This window comes from Lactuca saligna, chromosome 1 (genome assembly GCF_052625555.1).
Source record: "Lactuca saligna cultivar CGN05327 chromosome 1, ASM5262555v1, whole genome shotgun sequence".
Lineage (NCBI taxonomy): Eukaryota > Viridiplantae > Streptophyta > Magnoliopsida > Asterales > Asteraceae > Lactuca > Lactuca saligna.
Window position 1 is genome coordinate 136,710,346 of NC_136417.1, and position 26,106 is coordinate 136,736,451.

The 26,106-nt window shown below is 39.6% G+C and overlaps 1 non-coding gene and 1 pseudogene across 1 annotated transcript; one reads left to right on the top strand and one right to left on the bottom strand.

The window, feature by feature from the left end:
• Positions 1-17,363: 17,363 nt before the first annotated feature.
• LOC145027982 (small nucleolar RNA R71) lies at positions 17,364-17,470 on the bottom strand. Its single transcript, XR_013675742.1, has one exon. It is a non-coding gene; the product is annotated as a small nucleolar RNA R71 (small nucleolar RNA).
• A 7,891-nt stretch (positions 17,471-25,361) lies between these two features.
• Positions 25,362-25,479, top strand: LOC145027793 (5S ribosomal RNA; annotated as a pseudogene).
• Positions 25,480-26,106: the final 627 nt, after the last annotated feature.

Genomic DNA, 26,106 nt, shown 5'->3' on the forward strand with positions numbered 1-26,106 from the left:
TGGTTTTTTTTATAGTGTTTTACATGAATTGAAGTGCATGGAAAACAACAACCCATGTGCCATTTTGTCAAAAAGTTGATCTAAACGTTTTTTTTTGTCCTACCCGCACGTTCTTATGCTAGAGGTGATAGTTTTTTCTTTACTGATGTCGATTTTACTAGAATAGATTTGGGTGAGTGTCTTTCTTTCCTACAACGATTCGGTGGATGGATAGATGAGAGGCTTTACTGCTAAATAAGGAACCACCCTTTATTATTTGGTATTAGGTTCATAGAAAAAATTTGGACTATGTTCATTTTATAAATCCAACTTATGAAAATCTAGAAATACCAATATACATATATTTGTACCATAATGGGTATGGTTTGGAGGACTGATCTGAGTCAGCTAGTGATGAAACTAGGTATATAATATTGAGTGAGGATAGAGAACATAAATAAAAACCCTCAATGTTTGAAGTTGGTTTGGAAACTGAAATCATACCAGATAAATTTACTTTAGCGACAATAACTTCCTTAGCAAGTTATGTTCGGGTGTAGGGGAGACTGAAGTAAATGACAAGGAAGGAGAGAATGCACTTGAGGAAGTCCTTGCTACTTTTAATTCTATCCTACACTAGAACAACAAAAGCTTATTTTAGGGATAAGATTTAAGAACCCTAAACATCTTAAGAGCATGTTATGTAATTTTGTTCTTGAAAATAGATATTAACTTTGTTCTATAAAAATGACATTAAACGACATGTAGACATGTGTAGTAAAAAACTTTGAACACTTACATTGTGGACATCATAGATGAGCAAACAAAAATAATTTGAAATCAAATCACTAAAACATGACCAACAGTATGCTAGAAACTACAAGTTAGATTCCATTGTTAGTTACCAATGGTATTTGGACACCATCACACCCCGAAACCGATGGCAGAAACGTTCCGGGGCGGAGGACATCATGTTAAGTATCACAACCAATATACATAGCAAGCATAGTAAACACAACCATTACATTACATAGAAATATTTACACTTGTTTGAAAACAAGTGATATAAGTTTTTATACGTATACATCCTTTAAACAAAAATACAGACGAGACTTCTATATGCTCCGTCTTCTCCAAAAGATCGTGGGGTACCTATCAAACGTAAACCCGAGAATACAAGCAGTTTGAAAATTAGCATAAAGCCGGTGAGTTCATAAGTGGTTTGTTTTATGAAAATGAACAAGTTTCCTTTAGTTTTCTGAAACAGTTGTTATCCAAGAAAATCCCATATTTTCTTATAAGTAAGATTTGGTTATCCGTTTGTTACACAATCTAGTTAGGAACAGTTTGTTATCCCAGGAAAAACCCTTATTTTCCTTAAAAGTTGGTGGTTGGTTATTGGTTCGAAATGCAATGTACTAGTATCTACCATACTTGTAGTATTAAGAGAAGTATTCTGAAAGCCTGGATATCCTATATGCGAATGTCGAATGTCTACTATACTTAACATAAATTTTATTTTCGAAACTCGAATTTCGCTCAGAGGAATACATTAGTGGACGAAATTTTGAAACTTTAGTGACACTCAGAGATGTACACTAGCTGTATTTTCGAAGTTCTGGTGACATCCAAAGGTGTATTTTAGACTTATTTTCGAAACTCTGGTGACACTCAGAGACGTACACTAGCTGTATTTTCGATGTTCTGGTGACATCTAAAGGAGTGTTTTAGACTTATTTTCGAAACTCTGGTGACACTCAAAGACATACATTACCTGTATTTTCAAAGTTCTGGTGCCATCCAAAGGCGTATTTTAGACTTATTTTCGAAATTCTGGTGACACTCAAAGACGTACATTAGCTGTATTTTCGAAGTTCTGGTGCCATCCAAAGGCGTATTTTATTAGTAATAATTCTAAATTATGATTAGCATGAATCCTTTGTTAATTATAAAATATAACATAAATTATAATATTTTATAATGAGATCTACAATTAATCTGAAAGCTAACTCTGCAAGTTAAACGGTTGGTTAAAACGGTTTCCAGTGTTAAAAGCATACGGAAAATGATACATTACAATTGAAATAATAAGTTTGAGTACAAGATATTCTTGTACTTTTGCTTGTATTCCCCCTTGAAAACATTGAAAACACGAAAAAAGTGTAGGGGTATGAACTCACCAGTCGAGAAATGCGTCGGTTAGGGTGCTAAGTGTCAGTTCGGGGCTTGAACACGCGCGAGGTTCCCATGGAATATGAAGAGATACACAATTGTATCTAATTAGACCTTGAACTACCAATTAAGTAAGAATATACACTCTGAGGCGCGAAAACACTTCAATTCAACTGTTTGGAGTGATCCGGGTAGCATATAAGGGGGTGTAGGGCCTGTATAAGGAGTTTACTCTTCAAGAGTAAGCCCTTAGAGGTATCTACGGTCCAAAGACTATGTCCCCATGAGTTTACGGCTGTAAAATCATGGGTGGTGTGCTTTTGGATGATTAAGGGTCTTACATTGCTCAAGGGAAGGTTCTAGGGTTGATCCATGGCTTAGGAAGTGATCGGGACTTGAATTGACCTTGGAAAAGGAGTTTATGGTTCTTGAATGGCATTTGGGGAGTTTACTACCATAAACACATGAGTTTATGGTCGTAAACTCATGTTTTTCCTTGAATCATGTGATTTTGGTGCTCAAATCTCGTACATGCAAGTCCTTAAGCCATATCTAAACACTAGAAGGGTCTTGGAAGGGTTTTGGGACTTCAAAACCCCTTTAAGGGAGTTTACGGTTTTAGGAGGTGTTCCCAAACCGTAAACACATGTTCTTGATGGTTTTGGGTGATTTAAACATAGATTTGCAAGCTAAACAAGTTAAACAATAAGGTAGGGTAGATTACTTACGATTTTGGAAGCTTGAAGAGGTGTTTTTGGATCAAACTCGAGTTTTAGAGAGAGAGAGTAGAGAGAGAAAGTTATGAGGGTGGGTAAAAGTCTTCAAAAGATGACCACTCATCCTTTATATAAGGCTTGAGTTTGAGACCCGGTGGAAATCTACCCGATACCGGCGTTAAACGGGGTTTAAAATTTTACCCAATTAAATTGCCTAAATCCGACTTAGTCGTAATTAAAATTTTTCCAAATAAATATTTGGGGCGTTCTCATGTGTTTCTAACGGTCTTGATCACTGATGAGGTTATAATGAAATTCACAATTTAATTAATTTAAACCAAAATTTAACGGAATAATTGGGATACAAACGGTTTTATTAATGGCAACGGGTTACAGCAATAAAATAATTTACGTGTTATCACATTATCCCCCCGTTAGAGAGAATTGTGTACCGAAATTTAAAATCAAGACACAATCATGGGTTTGGAAAGAGATGTGGATATTTTTTGTTTTATCGAGTCTTCGTGCTCCCAAGTGAACTCGCGTCCTCGCATGGCATCCTAGTGAACCTTCACTTATCGGGATACGACTTTGTTCCATACGTTCAATCCCTCGATCTATGATTTCGATTGGTTCTTCCATGAAGTCCAGACTTTTGTTGATCTCAGTCTCATCAAAGGGATTACTAGGGTTTCATCGGATAAGCACTTCTTAAGAATAGAGACGTGGAAGACAGGATAGATAAATGGGACTGGATAGTCATTGACAGTATCTTCACTTTGCAACTTGAATTATCCTTTCGGCTAAGGATATCTGCTACCACATTGGCCTTTCTTTGTCAGAGTGGTTAGGGGTTTGGCGATTCTAGAAAAATTATGGATGAATCTGCGATAGTAGCCGACGAGACCCAAGAATTGACGGATTTCATTTGGTGTCTTCGGTGCCGACCAATTCTCTATCGCCTTGATTTTGGACGGGTCCACGTGTATTCCTTCCTCGCTTACCACGTGACCAAGGAAAACTACCTTCCGAATCCAGAATTTGTATTTGGAGAATTTCGGATACAACTTCTCCGTTCTAAGAGTTTCCAACACTAACCTCAAGTGTTGTTTGTGATCTTCTTCGCTTCGGGAATAGACAAGTATGTCGTCAATGAACACGATGATGAACTTGTCCAGAAAGGGGCGACACACCCAGCTCATCAGGTCCATGAACACAGTCGGTGCATTGGTTAGACCGAAGGGCATCATTACAAACTCGTAGTGTCCATATCGACTCCTGAATGCTATCTTGGAAACATCATTCTCGTAAACTCGTAACTGATGGTACCCTGATCTAAGGTCTATCTTCGAGAAGTAACTGGCTCCCTGAAGTTGATCGAAAAGGTCATCTATTCGAGGAAGAGGATAACGGTTTTTGACAGTCAACTTGTTCAACTCGTGGTAGTCTATACACATCCGAAAGGATCCATCTTTCTTCTTCACAAATTAAACTGGGGCTCCCCAGAGTGAGGAACTCGGTCTGATGAACCCTTTGTCGAGTAGCTCATTGAGCTGACTAGATAACTCTTGCATTTCTGTCGGAGCTAAGGGATATGGAGACTTGGCTACCAGATTTGCTCCAGGAATTAGGTCGATGCGAAACTCGACTTGAGGCTCGGGAGGAATTCCCGGGAGCTCTTCAGGAAAGACATCAGGAAAGTTGCAGACTTTGGGGATGCTCTCGAGGTTCTTAACTTTATGTTTCTCGTTGATTACATGAACTAGGAATGCATGGCACTCCTTTCGCAGAAGCTTTTGTGCTTTGATGCACGAAATGATGCGAAGATTGGAACTGAGTTTATCGATGTAGATCCTAAGAGTCTGGTCAGATGGAAGATTGAGACGGATGGCTTTTTCATAACAATAATGATATCATCATGATTGGGACTCAATCAATCCATGTCAATGATAACATCAAAGCTCTTTATGGAAACTGGCATTAGGTCAATGGGAAAAGAATGATTGTTCAGGGTAAGGGTGCATCCTATGAATATATCGTTAGCGTTCTCTTTCTCGCTGTTAGCCGTCTCGATGGTAAACGTTTCGGTTACTAGTTGAGGACTATGTTTAAGAAGATGTTTGAATGAATAGCTAACAGATTTTCGTTCAGTACTAGAATTGAAAAGGATTGCAAACATAAGAGTTGTCGAGAAGGAATATACCTGTAGCAACGGTGGGATCGGTGACTGCCTCATCTCGTCCCATGTCTAGGACTCTCCCGGTGTTGCAGGTTGCTGCTGCCTTGGGGCAGTTTCTCTTGAAATGCCCTACTTCACCACATCCGTAGCAGGCCTGGCTGATACCCGCTCCGGAAACTTGATTGGTTGATTGGGTTGGTGTTCTGTAGTTTCGTGCGAGGTGACCCTCCTGGACACAGTTTTTACAAAACTTTTCACGACAGGGACTAGGGATACGATAGTGGTAACTGCACCTGTTGCACCACGGGAGGGTACGAGCATATCCGCTAGTGGGTGCTTGAGCTGAGGAACCGATGACAGAAACAACAGCAGGGGTAGTAGCAGCGTGGGTTGCCACAGTTTTCTGCTTCTTCCAGGACTCCTGCGAAGACGGACTCTTCTTCTTCTTCTAAAATTTTCTTTTCTCACCACTCCTCTTTGTCGGTTCAAGAGTGGTGGCTGCTTCCTCAAGGTCATCATTGTGGTCAATCAGAGTTTGCACTAGGTATTTGGTGTTGTCGTATATGTCTGGCTTCACAGCTAAAACATTACCCTTAGTTGGCTAGGTCAGCCCCCAGATAAATCTCTCAATATTTTTACTTTCCGGGGTAACCATTCCCGGACAAAGAAGCTCCAAGTCGTCAAATCTCGAAGTGTAAGCGGCGATATCGGAACCCTTAATATTTCAGTTCTAGAGTTCATGCTCCAGCTTCTGCATTTCACCCCGAGGGCAGTATTCCGCAAGCATAAGCTCCTTCATGATCTCCCAACCCATAGCATTGGCTACATGTAGGGTTAAGGATTTGACTCGGCCGTTCCACCAACCCAGGGCTTTATCGGTGAATGTGCAGGCGGCGAACTTCACCTTATCAGTTTTAGAGCAGGCACAGATTTCGAAAATAGATTCGATTTTATCGAACCATCGGGTTAGGGTAATGACACCTCCAGTACCATTGAAGGGTGTGGGTTTTGCGTTCATAAAGTCTTTGTAGGAACACTCCTTCCGGTGTCCCTGGCTACCTTCCTGGTTTTGAGGCTGACTACCACCTCCTGGCCCGCCTGAACCACCGAGGTTCATTTGTGATATGGTAGCAGCCACAACAGCAGTAACAGCTGCTTGAAACCTGGCGGGATCAAATGGATGGGGAGGTGGTGGCGGAGGAAGATTGTTGTTCTTTGAGTTGGGTCTTTTCCTTGGAGGCATCTTGATCTAAAGTAGCTAGGAAGGAGAGGATCATAAGTCCTCTGAATTGAATCAAGAGATATCTCATTATGAGAGATATAGAGTCCTATTAACCGATAAAATAGGAAAGAGCTATCAAAGTAGGTAAACTATCACTAAGGAAAGAATGAGCAGTAACACTCAGAATGAATTTCTACAACGTAATTATCTTTGGCTAAAATACTCCCATAGTATTTTATGTTTCCTTGCGATGATGACTCATTATTTGGATATCAGGTAAGTTTTAGGCATGCTGCATATCACAGTCACTCCCAAGGACATGTTGTCCGTGTCTCGAATGAATTTAGTTGATCAGGCTATATTGACCCTAGACACGACTACATAACTGCCCAGGTTTAACCGCAGCGTACAACACCCAATTACTTATGTTTCTTTCTACTCGAAGTTACGGTTTCTGGCGTTTAGGTATTTTGTATACTTTAGAAAAATACTTATATTTTAAAGTATACTTTTAGTTCAGAGCACTTCGGGCCCTTAGTGTTTATAGTATTATACCATGTAAGGTTTGGTATACTTAGTTCACTATAAACAAGGGCTCTGATACCAATTTGTCACACCCCGAAACCGATGGCGGAAACGTTCCGGGATGGAGGATGTCATGTTAAGTATCATAACCAATGTACATAGCAAGCAGAGTAAACACAACCATTACATTACATAGAAATATTTACATTTGTTTGAAAACAAGTGATACAAGTTTTTATACGTATACATCATTTAAACAAAAATACAGACGAGATTTCTATACGCTCCGTCTTCTCCAAAAGATCGTGGGGTACCTATCTAACGTCAACCTGAGAATATAAGCAGTTTGAAAATCAGCATAAAGCTGATGAGTTCATAAGCGGTTTGTTTTATGAAAATGAACAAGTTTCCTTTAGTTTTTTTAAACAGTTGTTATCCAAGAAAATCCTATATTTTCTTATAAGTAATTTTTGGTTATCCGTTTGTTAGACAATCTAGTTAGGAACAATTTGTTATCCCAGGAAAAACCCTTATTTTCCTTAAGAGTTGGTGGTTGGTTATTGGTTCTAAATGCAATGTACTAGTATCTACCATACTTGTAGTATTAAGATAGGTATTCTAAAAGCCTGGATATCCTATATGCGAATGTCGAATGTCTACTATACTTAACATAAATTTTATTTTCGAAACTCTAATTTCGCTCAGAGGAATATACTAATGGTCGAAATTTCGAAACTTTAGTGAAACTCAGAGACGTTCACTAGCTGTATTTTCGAAGTTCTGGTGACATCCAAAGGGGTATTTTAGACTTATTTTCAAAACTCTGGTGACACTCAGAGACGTACACTAGTTGTATTTTTGAAGTTCTGGTGACATCCAAAGGCGTGTTTTAGACGTATTTTCGAAACCCTGGTGACACCCAAAGACGTACATTACCTGTATTTTCGAAGTTCTGGTGCCACCCAAAGGCGTATTTTAGACTTATTTTCGAAATTCTGGTGACACTCAAAGGCATACATTAGCTGTATTTTTAAAGTTCTGGTGCCATCCAAAGGCGTATTTTATTAGTAATAATACTAATTTATGATTTGCATGAATCCTTTGTAAATTATAAAATATAATATAAATTATAATATTTTATAATGAGATCTATAATTAATCTTCAAGCTAACTCTGCAAGTTAAACGGTTGGTTAAAACGGTTTCCAATGTTAAAAGCATACGGAAAATGAAGCATTACAATTGAAATAATAAGTTTGAGTACAAGATATTCTTGTACTCTTGCTTGTATTCCGCCTAAAAACATTGAAAACACGGAAAAAGTGTAGGGGTATGAACTCACTGGTCCAGAAATGTGTTGATTAGGATGCTAAGTGTCAGTTCGGGGCTTGAACACGTGCGAGGTTCCTATGGAATATGAAGAGATACACAATTGTATCTACTTAGACCTTGAACTACCAATTAAGTAAGAATATACACGCCGAGGCACGAAAACACTTCATTTCAAGTGTTTGGAGTGATCCGGGTAGCATCTAAAGGGGTGTAGGGCCTGGATAAGGAGTTTACTCTTCAAGAGTAAGCCCTTAGAGGTGTTTACGGTCCAAAGACCATGTCCCCATGAGTTTACGGCTGTAAAATCATGGGTGGTGTGCTTTTGGATGATTAAGGGTCTTACATTGCTTAAGGGAAGGTTCTAGGGTTGATTCCATGGCTTAGGAAGTGATCGGGACTTAAATTGACCTTGGAAAAGGAGTATACGGTTCTTGAATGGCATTTGGGGAGTTTACTACCGTAAAAACATGTGTTTACTGCCGTAAACTCATGTTTGTCCATGAATCATCTGATTTTGGTGCTCAAATCTCGTACATGCAAGTCCTTAAGCCATATCTAAACACTAGAAGGGACTTGGAAGGGTTTTGGGGCTTCAAAACCCTTTTAAGAGAGTTTACGGTTTTGGGAGGTGTTCCCAAACCGTAAACACATGTTCTTGATGGTTTTGGGTGATTTAAACATAGATTTGCAAGCTAAACAAGTTAAACAACAAGGTAGGGTAGATTACTTACGATTTTGGAAGCTTGAAATGGTGTTTTTGGATCAAAATTGAGTTTAGAGAGAGACTAAAGAGAGAAGGTTATGAGTGTGTGTAAAAGTCTTCAAAAGATGACCACTCATGCTTTATATAAGGCCTGAGTTTGAGACCTGGTGGAAATCTACCCGATACCGACGTTAAACGGGGTTTAAAATTTTACCCAATTAAATTATCGTAATCCGACTTAGTCGTAATTTATTTTTTTCCAAATAAATATTTGGGGCATTCTCATGTGTTTGTAACAGGCTTGGTCACTCACGAGGTTAAAATGATATTCACAATTTAATTAATTTAAACCAAAAGTTAACAGAATAATTGGGATACAAACGGTTTTATTAACGGGAACGGGTTAAAACGACGAAATAATTTACGGGTTGTCATAGACACTACACTAAGGATATTTTATATAGGTAAAAAATCAATATTAGAAAACTTCGATTAGAGGTCATTAATAAATTTGGTATTGATGTCAGTTTTAGGAAATATATAAGACCAAAAAGCATGAGTTGACTATTATTAAAGGTACTCTAGTTGAATATTATGCTAAATTATGGTTATATGGAGAGGAAATCAGATGGTTGAGTTTTGGTTTAAATGTCGAAATACGTGTGGATTGTATACTAAAGGGGACAAATTACTTTAGTATATATGATATGTGTTTTTATGGTGTTAATAGAGGATGCATTATAGGGTGTAGAAGGGTAGTTGGGCTTCAAGAGTTGCATGTGATGTAGGGAGACATGTTAACAATTAGACTTACCAAACTACCCGGGTAATGGTTTTTGTGGAGAATAAGGAGATCTGGAAATGCTTTCTTGAACTACTGATAAATAATCTCAATATGGAAATGGGACAAGGTTTAATCGTATTGTCATATCATCATAATGTAGGAAATTTCAGTATGCTACTTTAGATTTTAATGTTTGATAACTTATGTCATATGTCAGGGTGTAATGTCCTAAATTTCAAACCAAAACTTTCATTTTTAAATAAATGTAATCATGCAAATCTCATTCTCAAAAAGTATGACAAAACACTAATTTGTTCAAGTATGTCAAAACATGATCAAACCAGAGTAAGAATAATAACAGTGAAATCAAATCAACGGAAGTCTCCAAAACATATATATGGATGTAATGCAATCAAACTATGTTGTAACACCCGATTTGCCAGGCAAATGTCACACCCCGAAACCGAGAACGGCGGAAACATTCTGGGGCGGAGGACGTCATGATTCTGTAACACGAAAGATAAGGATTTTGTGAGCGATTTTGGTTGACCCTAAATGTACTTCGATCGCTTAAGTAAAGAGTAAGAGTATGATCTCGAAAGTTTGACCTACATCCCTATGGTGGAGTCCTAGTACAGATTTGAAGTATGTTCACGCTGGTTTGACCTACATCTCTATGATGCAGTCCTAGAAAGTGCAGAAGTAAGTTCTTATAATGGTCTAAAGACGTTTTTCGTTTAAGCCGAGGTATCGTTGGTTGGTGAATAACATGATCCAACTACCAAAAGAGACTTGGAAATGTCTCCGAAGTTAAATTACTATAGTCCAATGTCTTGACTAAAGCATGTTTCAGATAGACTCGAATGAAAGTATGATGAGAGTATTTGAAGAAAAGCGTGACATGGAAGTTAGCCGACTGTGAATATCATCGACGTTTAAGATCTAATAAGTTTGGGAAAAAATTGACATGGTAGTAGGTCTTACATCACATCTGGGGTGGAAAAGTCTTTGACATCATAAAGACCTAACTAAAGTACTTACATTACAAGGTAATCACATAGATAAGTGCTACACAGAACATAGATAGGAACATGGTTCTTAAAACCTAAGAAGGGATGTAAAGTATCTCCTACTGGTGATGGTCATCCCTATGGTGAACCCTTAGTTCAGCTAGTTGACGTTCCATATCAAGCAGGTATCTTTCGTATACCCTCTAACGTACTCGGAGCTCCATGACTTCGGCTTGGGTTTCAGCTAGTGCTTGCAGCATGGTTTTGTGGTCTCAATCAGATCTCTCACGAGCATGTTCAAGGTGGTTGGTGCGAAAGATATGCATTCCTCCATTGGTTTCAACTTCTACGATACGATGTAGAGCAGTCCTGCCCTGACTTTCATTTCGGGCAACTCTACGGATCATGATTGGTAGAACTCTGTCTGCGTGCTCCATTCATTTACGTTGTAGGAGCTTCGGTCTCAATTAAACGACATAGGTTGATCTTGATCTTCGCTCCATGCTTCCAAACATTCGACCCAAGGAGGCGTCGGGCCATGAAAAGCCAGACGAGGGTTAGGATTTGGAATGAGAGCTACCGGGGGTAGGTTCTCAACTTCGGGTTCGGAGTTAGCACCATCCTAAGGGTCTTCATCATGGTGATCATTCAAAGGGATCGGATGATCATTCTCTGGTTCTTCTCCAAACCATCCAGCAATGACTTCGTTCGGAAGGTACGGGTTGCTGTGGGGATGGAGTCCAGCCATGTTATCTACGCAAGAATTGGGGTAAGAAAATAATTATTAGACAAATTATCTAGATAATTATTTAGAAAATCTTCATTAGTTACATCAATATATGTGAAGTGCATACCGGTTATATGTAATCACAACATGATAGGCCTTCGAACAAGTTACCTTAACTCCAAATTCACAAAGAGTAGGGGTAAAGCAAAGTTTTCACAGATTCTAAGTCGATAACATCCTAGTTACATATAGCCTATGTGTATCCACCTAGCAACTATTAACTTAGTAATGAAGATTCTTTTTAGTTCTCAAGTATAAAGTACTTATAGTATCACCAAATATCCCTACAGTATTTTAGGTTTATATTCTATTGTTCTCATTGTGGTACTGTTGGTAAGATTTTAGACTTGTTGCAACCTCACAACTACACTTAGGCACATGCTAGTCAACCCTCGAATAATATAGTTGATCAGGCTATATCTTCACAGTTTTAACTATATGTCTCTAAGTCCACTTGTGTTGTCCAACAATCGTAATTCTTTTCAACTGTCCTAGTGACACTGATTTTTGTATGAATGCAGACACGTATACTTTGTTAAATAGGTTATTATTTAAAAGTATAAACTCTTGGTTAGAGTATTTTTAATCCCATTGTATTTATAGTTAGTATATCTTTTATGGGTTGATATACTTAATTCACTATTAACAATGCTCTGATACCAATCGGTCATATCCCAAAACCGAGAACGGCGGAAACGTTCTGGGGCAGAAGACGTCATGTACAGTATCACAACAATGAATAGTAGTAAACGAGCAACAACATCATCCATTGCATTAATAATATAATTTTAATACAAGTGTTCTGACATGTTTAATAGACACTAAAGTATGAATCAAAATGAAAGATGAGTCTTGAACGATCTCCATCTTCTCTAAACCTTGCATCGGTACCTGTCTATTGTTGACCTGAGGATACAAGTGTGACAACCTGATATTTCAACTCTATGTAATGACCTAAAAAAAGTCAAGTATTGTAAGCACTTTTGCTATAATGAAATTAACTTCGAAAATAAAATTTCCAAAAATCTCTAATTAAATTACCTTCTATGTTAGATGTCATTAAACCGTGATCATACGTAAAAAGAACGCCAAAATCTGACTTCGTATAAGGAAGTTATGAATTTTCCAAGTTCGGCTTAGCAACGGACAACTAAAAACTCGAAACGTAGATCGAGCAACTTTTGGCTGGAATGACCTAAATGAGAATCGAAGGTCTCGACACTGGTTTTTCAATGGTAAAAACTCTGGCAAAAACGGACGTCGGATAATGAATTTATGAATTTCTAAACAAAATTTTCTTACCATGACCTTTTAAAAATAAATAATAAAAATAATTTCGAAATTTGCCAACGGAATCTAAATGAAAGTTGTAGAGTATAGTCTCACCTATGCGTCGATATAAAGAACGTCGAAAACGAAGTTCGTATGAAGAAGATATCAAATTTTGAAGTTTATTAATTAATAAAAATATAATTATTATATGTAGTTTCGGGATTATCCAAAGAGTGAGTCACAGGCCAATCCGAGTTACGCCCAGCGTACTCGAGGCCAAAGTCTTGGATCATCCACGTCGCCCCTATGCGAGACTATGCCCCGTCCCATCCGGAGGTCCAAGGCAGTCGAGGATGCAGTCACGCATGACGCACGAGTACGCCCAGCGTAAAGAGGCGTTTCCCACCCCCTATAAAAGGGATGAGAGGGTTCCGAAGAAAATGATCAATTTCTCTCAACTTTCTTGCGTTTTTTCCTCGTTTTCCGTGCACGTGGTATCCCGAAGTCCCAGTTTCCTTTCTCAAGCCCCGAAGGTCGTTTGTGCTCCCGAGATTCACGAGAATCCCGAGAAAATCCGCTTTCTCGAGTCGAAATTCTGCTCGGTTTTCATATCGCCTTCTTCGATCTTTCAAGTGAGTTCATACCCCTATAATCCACACTTTTAAATGTTTTATAAATACTTTTATATGCTTTTAAAGGCGGGGGGGGGGGGGGGGGGGGGGAATACAAGTAAAAAACTCGATTATTATCGTGTGTTATATAAAGTTTCATTATACGCTTTTTATCAATGGAATCATATGTGATTTATAACTATTATAGGGAAACTTTCATATGCAAAATATACCACGATAATATCTTATTTTTTGAAGTAAGAAATGATCTATGTATTTAGGTAAATCAAACACTCTGTTTATACTGTATGTATATGTGTCCGTTTTGGCACTACAAAAATTATACTTTTCATGACAAGTGAGCATTTCACTAGGGATTACTATACAAACAAAACGCACTTTTAGAAAACTATAATAGGTGTAGTTTTACGAGAACACTACAAACTTTTACATACTAGAAATACTATTTCAAGAACTTACTTTCATATACAAGAACAAACGAACATTTTTACACATTAATCTGTTTTATACTAAGTTTTGTGAGACATTAAACTTCACGTACGCTCGAGTACACATTTCAAATCCTGTATTATATACTAGAATCCCTTAGAGGGGGAGCTTGGTGTTTGTGTATAGATCTATACGGGATTGACAACCCCGCGCCCTGACTGTTAGCTACAGTACACCATTTGGGGTGACAAACGTCAGAACATTCCAACGCCTGAAGAACGTTGTGTATAGGCATTTTTAGTCAATAGTATGGTTATAAAGCTCACATAGAGTATTAAAAACACATTGATTTATAGGGGTTTTCAGACATATTGGAGATTTTATACGTACATAAATTAACTACATTAGGCATGAAAAAGCTAATTGTGATAAAATTCTAGAACTTCTAAACCGCTACCCACATACAGGAAAACATCAATTTTCTAGAAACAAACATTGGTCTTGATTTAAGGCTACATTTATACTAGTAGAAAATATGGGATTTTCTAGAAACCAACGAACAAAAACAAACCATTTCATTTTAGTTCCTGCAACATTTTCATTTAATACTTATGAAACTCACTAGCTTAAATGCTGATCTACTCTTTCAAAACTACTTGTATGTCCCAGGGACTCAGTAATTGCAGGTACCTAACAGCTTCTTGAAGAAGGAACGCTACGGCGCCTGTTTAAATTCATATTCTTGGCATCATATTGTAATTGGTTTTTGAACATGTACTCTTTTAACAATGTAAACTTTCAATTATATATATGATGGTTGTATTGCTTTCTTTACTATGTATTCATTTGTTACGTTACCACATGAAGTCATCCGCCCCCGAACGTTTCCGCCGTTCCGGTTTGGGGGTGTGAAAGATTGGTATCAAAGCAATGTTTATAGTGAACTCAGTATATCGAAACTCATAAGATATACAAACTATAAATGGTTAGGGACTCAAATACTCTGACAAAACGTTTTTACACCTAAATACTTGTTTCATTAAATAGATTGTTTTGGGTCATAAAAATACAAAGTACATTCATACAACGACATATTTTCACAGTTAGAACAATACAATAAGTGTTAAGACAAGTTGGACACTACGATTAGTTCTCGATATATGTAATCGAATTTGTGACGAATATAGCCTGATCAACTATATTTATCTGAGATTGGACCAACGTATATCGAGGAATGATCGTAGTGAGCAACAAGTCAAAACTTACCCACATAGACACTTGATATGTGCATAATTAGTTAATTATTTAGCACATATTCTTAATCATTTTTAATTAATTATGTGAATAATGTGGACAAAAGGTACTTAAAATGTTTTGAATTTTGTTTTCAGTCCAGAAGACATGCTTGGAAGTAAAAGGGAGCAAGGGGAAGCAATTGAAGACCAAAGAATGAAAATAAGAGACAAAAGACCACCTACTCGGCGAGTAGACGACTCTACTCAGCGAGTACACAAGGATGTTCCAGAAGATAGCTACGATTCCTGATTCAAGACGGATAACTATGCACCTACTCGGTGAGTTGGTCCTACTACTCGTCGAGTACACCCTGTTTTGAGATATCTATAAAAACCGAATCTTTATCCAATGGGACAACATTCCTGGCGATTTTTGAAGGTCAAGCTGCAACTAAGAGCCCTAGAAGACGCTGAGGAATCCTATGCTTCAATCTTTTGAAGAATTCAAGCAACTAGGTTCATCCTACCACTTAGATTTAGGAATTGAATATGTTTGATCTAGTAAAACTTGTTTTTATGTTCGTTTCTACTGCAACTATGAACTAAATTTGTTTTTGTTTCTGTTTGGGGAAGACCAAGGAACTCCTATGGTTTAATTATTAGTTTTTGTTTGATTGTTTATTGGTGATTTATTAAATTAAGTTTGTTAAAGAACCTTATGCATTAATCACTACTATTTTCTGTTAATTGGAAGACAATTAAGCTGTATGAACATCTCTTAGTTGTTAACCTCATATATCTATGTGAACACTAAACCTTATGCTTAGAAGTAATGATTATGAAACTAAGATTAATAAGACAATAGGAAGATTAATGTGTGAGCTTGTTTGAGAAACCATCAAACAAGAGGTTAATTGAATTAGTAACTTAATTGACCATTACAAATCTTATTTAATCCAAATCATTAATCTAGGGAATTAATTAGTTTAAACACTTGATCACCGCTTAAGTTAGTTAATTGTCTAAGGGTTAGGAGTAATGAACATGAACCTAACCATTATAATTGGTAACCAATAGCAATTAATCTATCATAAATATAAATAACCATAGGAGTGAATTGGTTGAACCTAAATAGAAACATCTTTATCAAATTTGGTGAATAGTTGTTGCTTTAGTTATTTAGTTAATTTAGTGTGCCTATGTTTCTAGTCTTGAAAAACTAGAAGAAACCCTTTTACTTTTATTAGTTGTTTTAGTTAAAATTAGTTATTAGTTTAATTTTCCGTTCCCTGAGTTCGACACCTTACTTACTAATCTATACCACAAAAAGACAGGTTCACTGCCTTTGTGTGTTAAATTTATTAATTAAAAGTAGGGATAAAACAAGTGCATTTTACACACATCAAGTTTTTGGCGCCGTTGTCGGGGAAAGGTTCTAAATAATTAATCTAATTCCTAATTTTTTCGATCCTTTGTGTGAGTTTACTTGCATAGAGTTCATTTATTGCAATTTAGTAATTAGTAATTAGGTTTTAACATCTGTTTTAGTTTTAGTATTAAGTTTAGAATTTTTTCAAAATATCACTGATACTCGCCGAGTGCAGTCGCACCTACTCGGCGAGTAGCAGTTTATTTAGCAGTCAATTTTAATTTTTTTTAGTACATTTTTTTTTGTTCTTTCTACGCTTTTATTCTATTTATTTAAGGACTTTCATGACCAGAGGATCAAACACAGCATTGGTACCCCCGTTTGAAGATCCCGAATCCGCATTGAAAAGGAACAAAGGAAAGGACGTGGAGAGTTCAAGTACACCAAAGAAGTCACCTTTGTCCAACTTGAAGACCGTTTTTGGGAAAAAGATGAGCAGTAAATCAGGGGCATCTAGCGCCTCTTTGATAATCAAAGAACCAATTCAAGAAGATATCGGGTACGAGACCGAGGAAGAAGAGGAGCCTACGTACGAGCACGAAACCGAGTCCGAGGAAGAGTTAGCTTTCACAATGGCTAACATTGATGAAATCCCCATGGTAGAATGGAAGAAGAGGATGCGCGACGACAATGGCCCGGGATTTGTGCAACCCGCAATTCCCGCGACTGCTACCTTCGAGCTAAAGGGTCATATCCTAGCTTCACTCAAAGAAATACCTTTTTATGGGAAAGATCATGAAGATGCCTACACGCATTTGGATGATGTCAATGATGTAGCTGATTACTTCAATATTCCAAATGTAACCCGCGAGACACAACTACTTCGTATGCTTCCGGTAACATTCAAGGGTGCTGCCAAAGACTAGCTCAAGTCACTTCCCCCCGGATCAGTCACTACTTGGGCCAAGATGAAGGAAGAATTCATTGATCACTTTTGCCCACTTTAATGAAGATAGCCAAGCTGAAGAAGGCCATTGCAAACTTTGAACAACAAGCTGGAGAGTCGCTATATGAAGCATGGGAGAGGTACAAGAGTCTGCTAAGAAATTGCCCACACCATGATCTAAACAGCCAGCAAGAAGTCTCCATCTTCTATGAAGGAGTCAATGTCACAACCAGGCAGTTACTCGACTCGCAAGGCCCACTTACAAAGAAGCTGCCCCCGGTGATTAAAGAATTGATTGAAGAATTCTCTAAACACTCTAGAGAATACCATAACCCTAGACACGATGTCACTAGGGGAGCCGCTTATGCTGCTACTGAAGACTTATTCGCGGTCATGGCTATGCTAAAAACCATGGATAGGAGAATGGATAAAATGGATCAAACGATCCATGCTATTTGGGTGGGTTGTGAAAACTGCAATGGGCCTCACCTCACTAGAGACTGGGATTTGGATGAGAATGGCAACAAGAAGGCGCAAGCGTGTTACTCGAGTGGAGACCGATATGATGACGATTGGCGCAAAGAAAAGAAAGAATGGATTCCTTGACGAGTACAAGAAAGCCAAGGAGGAGAAGTATAGACAAAAAGGGAGAGGGTTCTACCAAAAGGAGGAGCCGGTGCAAGAAAGGAAGCCAAGCTTGGAAGATATGCTCACTAAATTTGTAGCTGCTTCAGAAAAAAGGCATAGTGATCATGATGCTGCTATTCAAGAAACAAGAACCATGCTCAGGAATCAGCAAGCATCTATCCACAATATAGAAACACAGCTTGGGAAACTTGCTCAACAACTTAACCAAAGGTCACCGGGTGAACTTCCTAGCAAAACCGAAAATAACACACGAGGCGCGCACATAAACATTGTCACAAAAAGAAGTGGGAAGATAATCACTCCCCTGGCACCCATTCGGATTGAAGCACCCAAGGACTCACAGAAGGATGAAGCGGAAAAACCAGCAGAAAACCAAAAGTTACAATCCGAGAGTCCTACTCACCGAGTAGGGCCGATGGACTCGACGAGTACACCATCAAAAACATGTGAACAATCTCCTGAAAAGCCTTACCAGCCTCCAATGCCATACCCAACCCGAGCCAAGAAAAAGAAGCAGGAAGAGGAATATCAGAAGTTTCTAGACCACATTAAGACTCTTCAAATCAACATACCGTTCATTGAAGCCGTCATGCAAATGCCCAAGTATGTAAAGTTCCTTAAGGAACTCCTCACCAATAGAACAAAGATGGAAGTAGTGAAGAAGGTAGTGCTTAATGAGAACTGCTCCGCTGCAATGCTAAATAAGCTACCAAAGAAGAAGGGTGATCCGGGGAGCTTGACTTTACCTTGCCAATTTGGCAACTTGGCTGCAATTCATGCCTTAACTGATTCTGGAGCAAGTGTGAACCTTATGCCATACTCATTCTTTAAGAAGCTGGACCTCCCGGAGCCAAGGCCAATTCGCATGGCAATACATTTGGCGAACAAGACAGTCACCTTCCCAAGAGGCATATGTGAAGATTTACTAGTGAAAGTGGATAAATTTGTCTTTCCTGCTGATTTCATCATTCTAGACATGGAGGCGGATCCACAAGTACCAATCATCCTTGGAAGGCCCTTCCTCAACACGGCCAGTGCTATAGTAGACATGAGAGACTCAAAGCTCACCTTGCGGGTCGGGGACGATTAAGTGACATTCGGGGTGGACCAAGCTATGAAGTATTCTAGGAGCAGTGACGACACGACATTCTCAATCGACATGCTTGATGAACTATTGGAGGAAGACATACCTGAAGATTCCAGCAGGTTTGCAGCTTTAGATGAAGCATTTGATCCAGAAAAAGATTTACTAGAAATTGAAAGACTGTTGGAAGAAGCGGAGTATGAAGAACTAATGAAGCAATTTGACAGCCCTACTCGCCGAGTAGGGCCGATCTACTCGCCGAGTATATCTGAAGAAAAGTCAGAATTCGTGAATGCAACCACCAACTCGCCGAGTACCTTACCTGCACTCGGCGAGTCCGTCACTCAGAACCAACGAACAGAGCTCAAAACGTTACCAGACCATTTGGAGTATGCTTTTCTGGAAGAAGGAAATCAAAAGCCAGTAATCATAGCCTCTGATCTGTCTAAGTCGGAGAAGGAGGAGCTAGTGCAAGTGTTGAAGAAGCAGAAACGGGCCATAGCATGGAGCATCACCGACATCAAAGGAATAAGCCCATCCTATTGCTCTCACAAGATCAATCTAGAAGAAGGAGCAAAGCCGGTGGTACAACATCAAAGAAGGTTGAACCCGAACATGCAAGAAGTAGTGAAGAAGGAAGTGGTCAAACTCTTAGATGCAGGGATCATTTACTCCATTTCCGATAGCCCATGGGTGAGTCCGGTCCAAGTGGTACCCAAGAAAGGAGGGATGACGGTCATAACCAACGAAAAGAACGAGCTAATCCCGACACGAACGGTAACCGATTGGAGAGTGTGCATCGATTATCAAAAGCTAAACGATGCCACTCGTAAAGACCATTTTCCCCTACCTTTTATTGATCAAATGTTAGAAAGACTATCGGGCCATAACTATTATTGCTTTCTAGATGGATTTTCGGGTTATTTTCAAATACCCATAGACCCAATGGACCAAGAAAAGACCACATTCACATGCCCAAGTGGGACTTTTGCCTATAGACGCATGCCTTTTGGGCTATGCAATGCACCTGCGACTTTTCAAAGGTGTATGACAGCTATATTCCACGATATGGTGGAAAAATTCATGGAAGTTTTTATGGATGACTTTTCCGTTTTCGGATCTTCTTTCCATGATTGTCTCACAAATCTTGACTCAATGCTTGCTAGGTGTGAAAAAACCGACTTGGTCCTCAATTGGGAAAAATGTCACTTCATGGTTAAGGAGGGTATAGTTTTGGGCCACAATGTTTCAAAAAAGGGAATTCAGGTGGATCAGGCAAAGATTGACACCATTGCCAAATTACCCCCACCAACTAATGTGAAGGGCATTAGGAGTTTTCTAAGACACACAAGTTTTTACCGACGTTTCATAAAAGATTTTTCCAAAATAACTAGGCCTCTAACACAATTATTACTCAAAGATGCACCATTTAATTTTACTAAAGAGTGTTTAGAGACATTTGAATTTTTAAAGGAAAAATTAACTAATGCCCCTATCATTATTGCACCAAATTGGAACTTACCCTTTGAGATTATGTGTGATGCTAGTGAGTATGCATTAGGAACTGTCGTTGGTCAAAGGGTTGATAAGCACTTTCAACCCATATATTATGCTAGCAAAACTTTAAACCCAGCCCAAGAGAATTACACCACCACTAAAAAAGAGTTGTTAGCTGTGGTGTACGCTTTTGACAAATTTCGCCCTTACTTGGTTTTATCTAAAACTACTGTTTTTACTGACCACTCGGCTATCAAGTATTTGTTTTCCAAACAGGATGATAAACCAAGACTGATACGATGGGTGCTACTTCTTCAAGAATTCGACATAGAAATATGAGACAAGAAGAGAATGGAGAACGTAGCAGCTGATCACTTCTCCAGGCTAGAGAACCCGCAATTGCAAGAAGACAAAGATGGAGACGACATTCCGGACGAATACATTATGGTGTTAGTGGGAGAAGAGCCATGGTTCGCAGACATAGCTAACTATTTAGCTACCAAATACATCCCGAAGGACTATAGCAGTCAACAGAAGAAGAAATTTTTTGCTGAAATAAAATATTACTTTTGGGATGACCCATACCTCTTCCGAAGCTGTGCGGATGGTATCATACGAAGATGTGTGTTCGGGAAGGAAAGCCGGAGAATACTAGAGCATTGCCATAACGGGCCCACGGGAGGACATCATGGAGCACACTACACTGCAAAGAAGATCTTTGACATTGGGTTTTATTGGCCTACAATCTTTAAAGATGCAGCCCAATTTGTCAAAGAATGTGATGCTTGTCAAAGAGTGGGAAACATTTCATCTCGAAATGAAATGCCACAACATAGTATCCAAGTGTGCGGGGTGTTTGATGTGTGGGGAATTGACTTCATGGGACCTTTTCCCATGTCCAAAGAAAACAAGTAAATACTAGTAGCGGTCGATTATGTATCAAAATGGGCGGAGGCACAAGCGTTACCAACAAATGACGGACGGGTAGTGGTGTGATTCTTGAAGAAGCTATTTTCACGCTTTGGCGTTCCGAAGGCCTTAATCAGTGACCGAGGCACAAATTTTGCCAATGATCAATTGGAAAAGGTGCTAAAGAAATATGACGTTACCCATAAGTTCTCCACATCATACCATCCACAAACTAGTGGACAAACCGAAGTGACAAATCGAGCCTTGAAGCGAATTTTAGAGAAATCGGTGGGAAGCAACCGAAAGGAATGGTCGGATAAGCTAGATGATGCGTTATGGGCCTTTCGTACAACTTTCAAAACACCTATTGGTACTACACCATATAGGTTAGTTTATGGAAAGCAATGCCATTTACCGGTCGAGATCGAGCATAAGGCGTATTGGGCTTTAAAAAGGTGCAACTTCGACATGGAAGAACTAAAGAGCAACCGTTTGATGCAAATGAATGCCCTTGAAGAGCTAAGGAATGATGCATACTCTAGCTCTTGGCTTTATAAAGAGAAGACCAAGAGATGGCATGATAAAAGGATTAAAGATAAAGAAATCCATGAAGGCCAAAAAGTGTTGCTTTTCAATTCACGATTAAAGCTTTTCTCGGGAAAACTCAAATCAAGGTGGGATGGTCCTTTTCTGGTGAAGACGGTGTTTCCACATGGGGCTATAGAGTTGTTATCAAGAGGCAGCACACCCTTCAAAGTCAATGGTCATAGAGTAAAAAAATATGAAGAAGGAGTCCCCCGGAATGAAGGATTGGAAGAGTTGCTGCTGGGTGGGATTGCAACTACGTAGAAGGGGAGGAGTCCAACTAGTGACTCCATAAAAAGAAGCACTTCTCGGGAGGCAACCTGAGTCTCAAGTTTGCATTTTCTTTCCTTTTCTTTATTTTCACATTTTTTTTTCATTTTTCTTCATCTACTTTTATGCCAATAACTGCTTGAGGACAAGCCATGCTTAGAGTGTGGGGTGGATGGTTTAAAAACATGAATTAATACACTAATTTTTTTAAATACACAAAAATTTTCAATCTGTGACATATACTCGCCGAGTAGAGTCGTGTACTCGGCGAGTAGATGCACGGTTCAATTAGATGTTGTTCAAAAGCACTTCTACTTGGCGAGTAGACCCATTCTACTCGGCGAGTAGCCAGTTTAAAACGAGTGAAATATAAATCTGTAAAACAGTTTTTTTTTCACCATTCCATCCCATTACTCGCCGTGCACTATCCTGTCAGCCATCTTTGAAGTTGCTTTCAAGATTTATTCAATTTTCTACTCAATTCTCCCTATTCAAGCGAAAAGGTAACATCTTTACCCTTTAAATTCATGAAAGGTTTGATTTTTATCACAGATCTGTCCAGATTTTAAGTAATTTCGGATTTGGGAAGTTTTCCTCAAACTCTAGGGTTTTGATTTAGTCACGAATTAGATAATGTTAGGAGTATTTTCTTCAAGATCTATGGTTAGATAAGTAATTACAGCAAAACCCTATGAAAAATTTGGACTTTTGGACAGTTTACACAGATCCGACACTCGATCTGTCATGGTGTTCATACTACTCGTCGAGTAGAGTCGTGTACTCGGCGAGTAGGTCACAGTCAGACCCAATATTTTTTGTTTTTAATTACTGGGTGTGGTTTGTTGCCGTGTTCTTGATATATGTATACAGGTAGCATGGCAAGAAGGGGTCAATCTTCGCGAGGGGGAAGCCATGGTGATATGCCATGGCTATCTTTCCAACAAATTACTTCCAAATCATCAAAAACAAGAGCTCTAAACAGACTGGAGGCACTTAGGCAGAAGGAAATTCACCTTCCAAATGCAGTGGATTGGGGATGGATGGGAAATGTTGGTTTGGAAGAAGAACTCACTACGTATTTGGTAAAGGATTGCAATTTGGGATATGCCAACATCACTTGTGATGGTTGGTTTCAGTTATTTAAGATCCAAGAGCCGGTTTACGCTGAGTTGTGCTGGGAATTCTTTGCTACCATCTCATTTCGAGGTGGTAGTGTGTAATAGCCCGAAATCTCAAAGTATTGTTAAATCACATTTTGGGGTGTTTTAAAGGGGGGACTCGGCGAGTTGGAGCCTGACTCGCCGAGTAGGATCGCAGATTTGGTCGCGGGTTCGCGACTGGACTCGACGAGTCCAGATAGGGACTCGGCGAGTCTGCGCTGTTTAGCGTAAACCCTATCCGTTCAGGTTTGGGGACGTATAAATGGGATCATTGGCCGTCGTTGTTCCCTTTTAGCTGCTGAGAAGAACCCTAAATCGGTTGGGGGCATCTAGAGCAAGGATTGAAGGCTATTGGTGATTTTGAAGAAGTTATTGTTCAAGAAGGGGAAGGTTTTGGCTAAAGGAACAACAAGGGAATCATGTTCTGAGGCTTGGGGACACAGAGAGGGCATTATTCAGGTAACATTCCGGATTATATTATGTTATGTGAATGTGTGCATGGATTAGGGTTTAAGGAACCCTTTTGTGATTAGATTAATGGTTACCCTTGTCCCCCAAACGATTGTAACCCTGTGTTGGGACCCTTGGAGGTCCAGAAGATCCCAGGTCTGTACATTTCGGGAATTGGTGAAGGTTTTGGATTGAAATCCTTATGCCTTAGGTTAACATGGGAATTATGAGTCTTGGGGTGTAGCATGAGCACCTAAATGAAGGCCTTTTGTGATGGACCAGCTTAGGAGGACCAGACCTATGATTGGTCGGGACGATTTTGATCTTAGGAAGCAGTTTGATCGACTGCATGGCATGGACTCACCGAGTCGGATGAGCAGACTCGGCGAGTAGCTTGAAGAATAGCTGAGAATCGTCGAGTTGTTCTTCAGACTCGGCGAGTGGAGTCGGGGTGGCCCCACGATTCTTCCACGAGGAACTCGTCGAGTCAAGAGAGATACTCGACGAGTAGAAAGGGAACATCCAGGAATTTGTGAGGACGACTAGACTCGCCGAGTCGCCAGGGTACTCGCCGAGTCCAGTCGAGATGACCATTGACCAGAGTTGACCTGTGTGTGATTTCTTAGGGTCAGTTAACGTGGAAGATAAAAGTATTAATAAGAGATATATTGTTATAGGGAGCTTGTAGCTCGGCGGATCAGGTGCAAGTGATTTCAGGAGTTGCTAACTTCCAGCATCCACGAGGTGAGTCTTCTCACTATACTGTACCCGGAAGGGTTTGATTGTGTGACCGGAAGGTCGAATATGTTATGTGTTATGTATATATGCTATAAATGGAAAGTTAGTTGCTACGCGTGATATGCATGTTTATATGGGCCGGAAGGCAAAGTGTTATGTGACAGAAAGGTCATGTATGATATATGATATATGTGCTTTATGTGTTAGAGTAAATGTATTATGTGCCGTATATGTTTTTGGGCCGGAAGGCAATATGTTATGGGCCGGAAGGCAATGTACTATGGGCCGGAAGGCGATTATCTCATGGGCCGGAAGGCATTGTGCAGTGGACTGGAAGGTCAGGGCCTGGAAAGGCGTATGTGCGTAAGGTGTATATTGGGGAACTCACTAAGCTTCGTGCTTACAGTGTTTTATGTATGTTGTTTCAGGTTCTTTCAGTAACGCGGGATGGCACCGGCTCGATTGTACACACCAAAGAAAGAGTTGTATTCTGGAGGATCCTGGTTTTCTACTAAGTGAAAATGGAACTATGTTTTTGTAAATCAAATGTGTATGAGATTTTAAACAAGTGATTTAATATTAATTTGATTAATTAAATGAAAATTTTGCCTTGAAAATCACGGTGTTACAAATGAATGGGGGGGTGAAAGTGGGTTAGATCTGATCCCACATCGGCTGGGAAGGAGAACTAAGCATTCCTAATAAGGGGTGTGGATACCTTCCCTATCACAACGCGTTTTAAAGCCGTGAGGGCATCAGATCCCATAAGAACTCTGCAGTTAAGCGTGCTCGGGCGGGAGTAGTACCATGATGGGTGACCCCCTGGGAAGTCCTCGTGTTGAGTGGCCCAAAGCGGACAATATTGTGATACGTGCCAGAGGGGGATGTTACAAATGGTATCAGAGCTAGGGCACGGGTCGATGTGTTCGACAGGGACGTCGAACCCTATAATGGGGGGTGAAAGTGGGTTAGATCTGATCCCACATCGGCTGGGAAGGAGAACTAAACATTCCTTATAAGGGGTGTGGATACCTTCCCTATCACAACGCGTTTTAAAGCCGTGAGGGCAGCAAATCCCATAAGAACTTTGCAGTTAAGCGTGCTCGGGCGGGAGTAGTACCAGGATGGGTGACCCCCTGGGAAGTCCTCGTGTTGAGTGGCCCAAAGCGGACAATATTGTGATACGTGCCAGAGGGGGATGTTACATAGTGAGTTCTATAATCTTAATACAATCTCTTTCTCTTTGGGCGGGGAGCTGCGACAATGCAGCATGGTGGAGTTCTCATGGAGGTTGGGTGTTTATGACCAAGAGATGGTGATGACGGACTATTTTGAAGCCTTCTTGGAAAATTGTTACAAAGAACTTCCTGAGGAGGTGGTGGCGTCTACATGGTGGAACACAATTGCCAACCGAGTCTACATTCCCTCCACCGCATAAGAAGGTCACATTCGTTCTCCGATCCACCGACTCATT